Source organism: Portunus trituberculatus, chromosome 15 (genome assembly GCF_017591435.1).
Source record: "Portunus trituberculatus isolate SZX2019 chromosome 15, ASM1759143v1, whole genome shotgun sequence".
NCBI classification, from domain to species: domain Eukaryota; kingdom Metazoa; phylum Arthropoda; class Malacostraca; order Decapoda; family Portunidae; genus Portunus; species Portunus trituberculatus.
Genome location: NC_059269.1, coordinates 550,435 through 557,885, shown reverse-complemented (window position 1 = coordinate 557,885; position 7,451 = coordinate 550,435). Strand labels below are relative to the sequence as shown.

General features: G+C 40.4%; 1 protein-coding gene across 1 annotated transcript in view; it reads left to right on the top strand.

The window, feature by feature from the left end:
• Nucleotides 1–5,913: 5,913 nt before the first annotated feature.
• The window catches only part of LOC123503941, a 127,570-nt gene continuing 126,032 nt past the window's right edge, over nucleotides 5,914–7,451 (top strand). The window contains exon 1 of the mRNA XM_045254066.1: nucleotides 5,914–5,986. The gene's annotated coding sequence lies outside the window, so the exon portion shown is untranslated. The remainder of the gene's footprint in view (nucleotides 5,987–7,451) is intronic.

The window sequence follows — 7,451 nt, the reverse complement described above, 5'->3', positions numbered from 1 at the left end:
ATCTATGAGTATATATAAAACCCACGAAACAGTGAGGCCGCGAAAGTCCAACTGCGAAATAGTGAGGGAACACTGTAGTCTGTCCATTTTATTCTCCCACTTTTAGCGCCAGCAGTTCCAGGTCCCTGAGCACGGGCACGGAAGGTTCTACCACCTGGATGTTTAAGTTTTCTTTGTAGCAAAATGTCACGCCTTCCCGCTGTGTTGAGCGGTCTTTCCTGATCCAGGTAGAGTAACCACGAACACGGGCATAATTTAGCGGCACTGAGCTGTCTAAAAATGTTTTGCACACAAACACTGCCCGGTTTCTGTTAATTACATTGTGAGTCAGTTCCCCAATGTTTGAATGGAAACCTCTCACATTTGCTGACACTAGTTAATTCACTGGTGGCTGGCATGTACTGCTAGTTGTTGGTATGCTTCAGCCTTATAATGAATATTGTATGCAGATGGGATAGTAGGCCAGGGAGACTGTGGGACGGGAAGACCCTGGGGAAGCACTGGTGGTGACCCGACTCCCCTTTGGTGAGTAGGCTACTGTAACTGCCAGGTGACGCTTTTCAGAGCTGCCCACTGTGTCTCACTGCCTGCACCAGCTCCTGCTGCTTCTGGTTGGCAATCCTGACACGGTAGTTCAAGGACGAATGAAAGTGCCCTTGGCAGTATTCACAGACCTTTCTTGGGCACTGGTTCTGAGTGTGGCCTTGGCACTTACACTGAGGGCACCTGGTCTGTTACTGCTTAGTGTGGGATTCCTCCTGGTGTTTCTGTTGCCTCAGTCCAGACACAGCTTCCCTTGGGATGGAGGCTTGTCATGTGGCTGACTTCCTCTTCCGTTGAAACCTGGTGCCCCAGTGTGGTTGGTGGTGCCTTTCAACCTCAGCAGTGTCACTGAAGAATGACGTGCTGGTAGCTAAAAGTGAAGACAACTCCTGATCCTGACCTGAGCTGGGCTGAGAAGAGGCCGAGTGTCCACGGGAGACTAGGGATGGAGAGGATGAGGAAGAGGGATTGGGTGGTGGTGACGAGAAAGTGGATGATGAAGAGGTAGCGGAGCTAAGTGGAAGATAAAACGGGTTGCTCTCCCTTGGGACGTCGGCCATAACCTCCCCTACAATATTGTGAGGTCTAGCGGTGTACGCTACAGATCTCTAATGTATTTCTTCACTGACGTGAGTAGCTAGTAGAGTGTCTATGATGGATAGTGCCTCCACTAAGACTTGCCTCTTGTCTGCGAGGTCCTCAGTCACACACCTGTAATTGTTCAGCTGGTTATTAATTGAGACCAGTTTGCGTTGGAAATTTCTTGCTATTTTAACTACTTCCTCTATTGGTAGAGCATTCCAATTGTTCTCTGATTCCTCTTCAGGTGTTTCTATGGAGGAGGTGGGGCAGGGATTGCTCTGTGTGAGAGGCTTCTTGTTCGTAAGTGACAGGTCTGAGGATGCCTCACCCGTCTCAGTTCTCCTGTCTGGGTACAGCTGAAGTCGTCCCCAGCAAAGCACCGCTGGCAGACGCTGTTTGGGCAGTCTTTCTCACTGCAATGTGTCACTGGCTTTTCTCTGGTAGAGTAGCTACAGAAACAGCAGTAAGTGGCACCATGGAAGCCAGTTTGACCTGCCCAAGCGATTTTGCTGTGCACAGGGAGAGCGTTAGCCATGAGTGCTGAGATATGGCAGTGGGGTGGTTGTCAGAAATGTTGCTAAACAGGCAGCTTAGGTCGTTTCAAGGTCACTCTCTCTGTCACAGACCGCCAAACCATATATTTCTGCTCACTTGTTTCACAGGTTCTCCCCCCTGTTCTACTCCACTTCACTCACTTCACTACACTGCACTACAGAGCTCAGGGTCACGGGCAATGTATTCACCTAGTTGTAATTTTACAGGGCCTGGGTATCATACTCGTGTGGCCCTGTCTCCATATCTAAACACATCCAACTTTCCTTTAAAACTATGCACACTCCTCGCTGACACCACCTCCTCACTCAAACCATTCCACACCTCCACACATCTTTGTGGGAAACTATATTTCTTCACATCCTTCAAGCATATTCCCTTGGCTATCTTTTTACTATGCGATCTCGTAGTTCTATTTAAGTTTTCCTCTCTCAACATCATTTGCTCATTATCCACTTCATCCAGTCCGTTCAACAGTTTATAAACCTGTATTAAATCTCCTCTTTCTCTTCTTTGTTCCAAGGTAAGCAAATTCATTTCTTTTAATCTCTCCTCATAGGTCATTTCTGCCAATTCCGGAACCATTTTTGTTGCCATTCTCTGCAATCTCTCCAACTTCCTTATATGCTTCTTTTTATAAGGGGACCAAACCACTCCAGCATATTCCAATCTTGGTCTAATTACCGTACTAATTAATTTCTTCATCATATCTTTATCCATATAATGGAAGGCTAATCCAATATTTTTATCAAATTATACGTTTCTCCAAACATCTTATCAATATGAGCCTCAAACTGCCCATGGTCTTGTATTATCACTCCCAAATCCTTTTCCTTTTCCACCTTTTTCAACACTACTTCTTCACCCATCTTATATGACCCTCTTGGCCGTCTTCCACTCTTCCCATCTCCATCACATGACTTTTGCTCAGATTAAATTCCATTTGCCACCTCTTGCTCCACTCCCAAATCTTATCCAGGTCTGCCTGTAAAATTTCACAATCTTCTTCACTCTTCACACACCTACACAACTTCGCATCATCCGCAAACAAATTAATATAACTGTTTACTCCCTCTGGCATGTCATTAATATATACAAGGAAAAGTATTGGTGCCAGCACTGAGCCTTGTGGGACTCCACTCTCCACCACCAACCAGTCCGACTTTGCATCCCTTATTACCGTTCTCATCTCCCTCCATCTCAAGTAGTTTTCCATCCACTTTAACACTTTTCCTTTCAGTCCTCCATAAATCTCTAATTTCCATAACAGTCTCATGTGAGGTACCTTGTCAAAAGCTTTCTTTAAATCCAAATATACACAGTCCATCCATCCCTCTCTCTCTTGTATTTTGTCAACCACTCTTGAATAAAAGCTCAGTAGATTTGTTACACATGACCTCCCTTTCCTGAAGCCAAATTGATGATCCGATAATAACTTATGATCCTCCAGGAACCGTATCCAATATTTCTTTATCACCCTCTCACAAATCTTACCGACCACACTTGTTAGAGACACAGGTCTATAGTTAAGAGGCTCTTCCTTACTGCCTCCCTTATAAATGGGCACCACTTCAGCTCTTTTCCACTCTACTGGTACTTCCCTGTTTCTAATGAGCACCTTATAATATCATATAATGGATCAATCAATTCTTCTCTACACTCCTTCAATAATTTTCCTGAAACTTCATCTGGTCCCATCGCTTTATCATCTTTAAGTTCCTCCAACATTTTATATAACTCCTTTTAGGTATCTTAATGTCATCCATGTGCACATTTCCTTGTACATTCTGAGGCTTTACAAACATTGTTTCTTTAGTAAATACTTGCTGAAACCTATTATTTAGCAATTCCGCTATATTCTTAGGGTCATCTACTATCCCTTGCTCTCCTTTTAATCTTTCAATGGACTCTCTCTTTTAAGTTTACCATTTATGAACCTGTAAAACAATTTTGGATGTTCCTTACTCTTGTCTACAATATCTTTTCAAATTTTCTTTCTTCCTCCTCCTTACCCTCACATACTCATTTCTCGCCACTCTATAATTCTCCTTATTTAGTATATTCCTGCTCTTTTCCATCTTTTCCAAGCCACATCTCTCTTTTCCTTAGCCTTAACACAAGTTGCATTAAACCAATCCTTTCTTCCTTCCTCTCTCGGTTTATACTTTGGTACAAATTTCATAACTCCTTCTTTATAATATTTCATAAAAATCTCATATTTTTTTTGCACTTCTCTGATTTGTAACATCTCCTCCCAATCTAATTTTCTGAAATAATTTTTCAAACTTTCTGTGTCCATCTTTCTATAATTCAATCTACCACTCCTGTATGTCTCGTCCTTCCTTCGCTGTGTTGTTGCTATCTGCATTTCCATAACCACATGATCACTCTTTCCCAAAGGACATTTGTATTGTATATCTCCACATAGGTACACTTCTCTTGTTAACACCAAATCCAGTCTAGCCGGTTCATCATCTCCTCTATATCTAGTATTTTCTTTCACCCTCTGTTCCATCATATTTTCCATCATTAGATCAAGAAATCTCTCTCCCCATGCTTCCTCTCCAACACCACTTACTAGATTTTCCCAATCCACCTCCTTACAATTAAAATCTCCTACTAGTATCACCTTTCTTTTTCCAGATAATACACTTTCCAAACTCTGTAAAGTATCCTTGATTATAAGCAGTCACCGAGTAAAGAGAAGTTTTAGACAAATTGTCTGCCTAGAGAGAGAAGAATGCGGCTTGTTGGAGGCACGTAAGTAGGAGGTGAGGCCGGCATCAGGTCAAGTTGGTGGGTCAAGTTCAGTGGCTCTTCCCACTATTTTTTCCTTACTTTCTAGCACAGTTGAACTCTGGGCACAGTGAGAAGGGCTTTCCACACCCTTTGTATAACTAGACACTTAAGTAGACACTTCGCATTAAGTGTCACAGAAACTTAGAAACTTTTTGATAAACACAGAGCACCACTTCTATACGTCCTGCCTCTCCGGGTCTCTCTCTCTCTGTAAGATATATAGTAATTAATATTCTCTCTCTCTCTCTCTCTCTCTCTCTCTCTCTCTCTCTCTCTCTCTGATTGATTGATACATTTATTGCTGCATTAATAATTAGATAAAACAAAGGAGGAGGATGGATCTTGCCACCCACCCCTTGGACAAAGACATAAGGGTAGAGTATATAATATATATATATATATATATATATATATATATATATATATATATATATATATATATATATATATATATATATATATATATATATATATATATATATATATATATATATATATATATATATATATATATATATATATATATATATATATATATATATATATATATATATATATATATATATATATATATATATATATATATATATATATATATATATATATATATATATATATATATATATATATATATATATATATATATATATATATATATATATATATATATATATATATATATATATATATATATATATATATATATATATATATATATATATATATTTATTTATTTATTTATATATATATATATATATATATATATATATATATATATATATATATATATATATATATATATATATATATATTTATTTATTTATTTACTTATATTCCTGTAATGTATACTATGTATTTTGATATTTTCTATATTTTTGGGTCCTCTCCTTTTGTGGGTATTATGGTGAACTCGAGCCGCAGAATATTAGATTAGACAGGAAAAAGCAGACAAAGGAATTGTCATCGTGCTGGGACTGTATGGCAGCAAGGAAAAATGAGAAGAGATAGTAAAGAAAAAGTTCTTGTACTGGCATGGGAAGCACGTCGGAGAGGTTAGAAGCTAGAAAAAATGTGGATGTGGAGTCGGTGGTGTTCATCTGTGTTTCTCTCACAAGCTGAGAAGAACGACGGTCTGCAGGGGACCTACGAAGCATTATGAAGCTGGAAAGGTCACTAGAAGAAGAAGTCTCAGCATTCCTGGGTGAGGATCTTGGGGGAAGGTAGTGAGAGAACAGGTCTTAAATTTTTTTTATCCCATCACTGTTCTCTCCCCCCCGCCCTTGTCATGTATTATTTTTCTTTATATACGATGGGTAAGTTAACGCCTGACTGCGATTCACTTATCTATGAAAAGATAACACATGGTATAGACATTAATAAGGTAATCTTAATATCTGGTTATCTTGATAATTTCTTGCATTGTCATCATTCGTCGAGCTACTACGGTAGAGACTGTTCTTGTGCTTAGAGTATCACCGTGTCGTCACATCTAGTGTACTTTTTTCATAAGGTAAGAAGTTTTTTTCTTTCTCTCTGCCTTTCATTTTTGTTATTTTTTTGTACTATTTTTTTTTTTACAGTTGTTCCCTTTATAACATATGTTAGTGCATCTTCAAAGGCATGCTTTACAAAAATGTTTGATTGTTCTTCAGTTCAGTTCACACGTGCCAATTTGCGACTGAAATTTAACATACATAGAGTTTCCGACTCAAAATCGGTGCCTAACGACTGGAGAAAGCAATCGCAAAACAAGACCAACATGTTGGTCTTGCAAGATGTTAACCTTGGTAGTCGATTTTTTTCTATTTTATACCATGTGGGCTTTTCACGGGAATTTATGGGCTAAAGGGGATACTTTTTAGGGTACCTCCTATCTCAAAGCCCACCCGCTAGGAAACCGTTGCCCTGAGTGAGGAAGCCCAACCTGCACTCAGACCGTGGACAGGATTCGAACCCGTGCGCTTGGAGACCCCTCGGATCCCAAAGCACGCATGGTTCCACTGTACTTTATTTACGTCATGACGTCATGGAGTAAGTTTTGAAAATGTGGTCTCCAGAGATAAAGATGTTAGGGTTGGTGAGGGAAAAGAACACATCTGGGACCCCAGAAATGATATATGAAGAAAAAAAAAACAAACTTGCGCAAATCGTCGTTCGAACAAGAACTGTTTCCCTCAATGCAGGCTGTTGTTGGAGGTGAGGATTGCAGAATTGTCAGGATTTAATTTGATCGCAATTGTGCATAGTCTTCTTAGATTAGTGTATGGTAGACACTCCCTTCTTTCCTTCTACTTAGCTAAGGACGTATCCACAGGCATTTTCTTTTCTGTTGATTCTTCCGGTACTACAACTCCATACCCTCACCGTTTCAGTGTTGATATTCACTCACAGCATCAGCCCAAGAAGGACTGGCTCCCTCATGTGCTGCAAGACATGTTCATGACTAAATTGTCCAAGTACCCTCACGTTCAGGCTATTCATGTTTATTGTGATGGGTCAGTCAATGGCAGCAGGTCTGGATGTGGGCTGTTCATCCGCGCCTACATCTCTGCCAGTCACTACACTGACGCTGAGGTTTCCAGGCGGTTCCCTGCTGGACCCTGCACACATGTCATCCACTAGGGAAGAACTGTATGGTATTCTGGAGGCGCTCCATATTGTGGCGCCTCTCCATAAAAATGTTTATTTCTTTATTGACAGTCAGGCTGCATTGTATGCTCTTCAGTCTACCTCCCTCATGGACTGTGATCTAGTTAGTCTTGATCTCATCCACGCCCTAGAAGGTGCTGGTGCCACGGTCCATTTCACCTGGATACCCTCTCATGTGGGTATCCCGCTAAATGAAAAAGCAGACCGCCTTGCTCAGTGTGCCCTCCAAGATGACACAGTGGACCCTGGCACTGAGTACACTCTGGGTTATGTTAAGAGTAGCATTAAGGACTTTGTACATAGTAGCATTAGTGATCAGTTGGAGC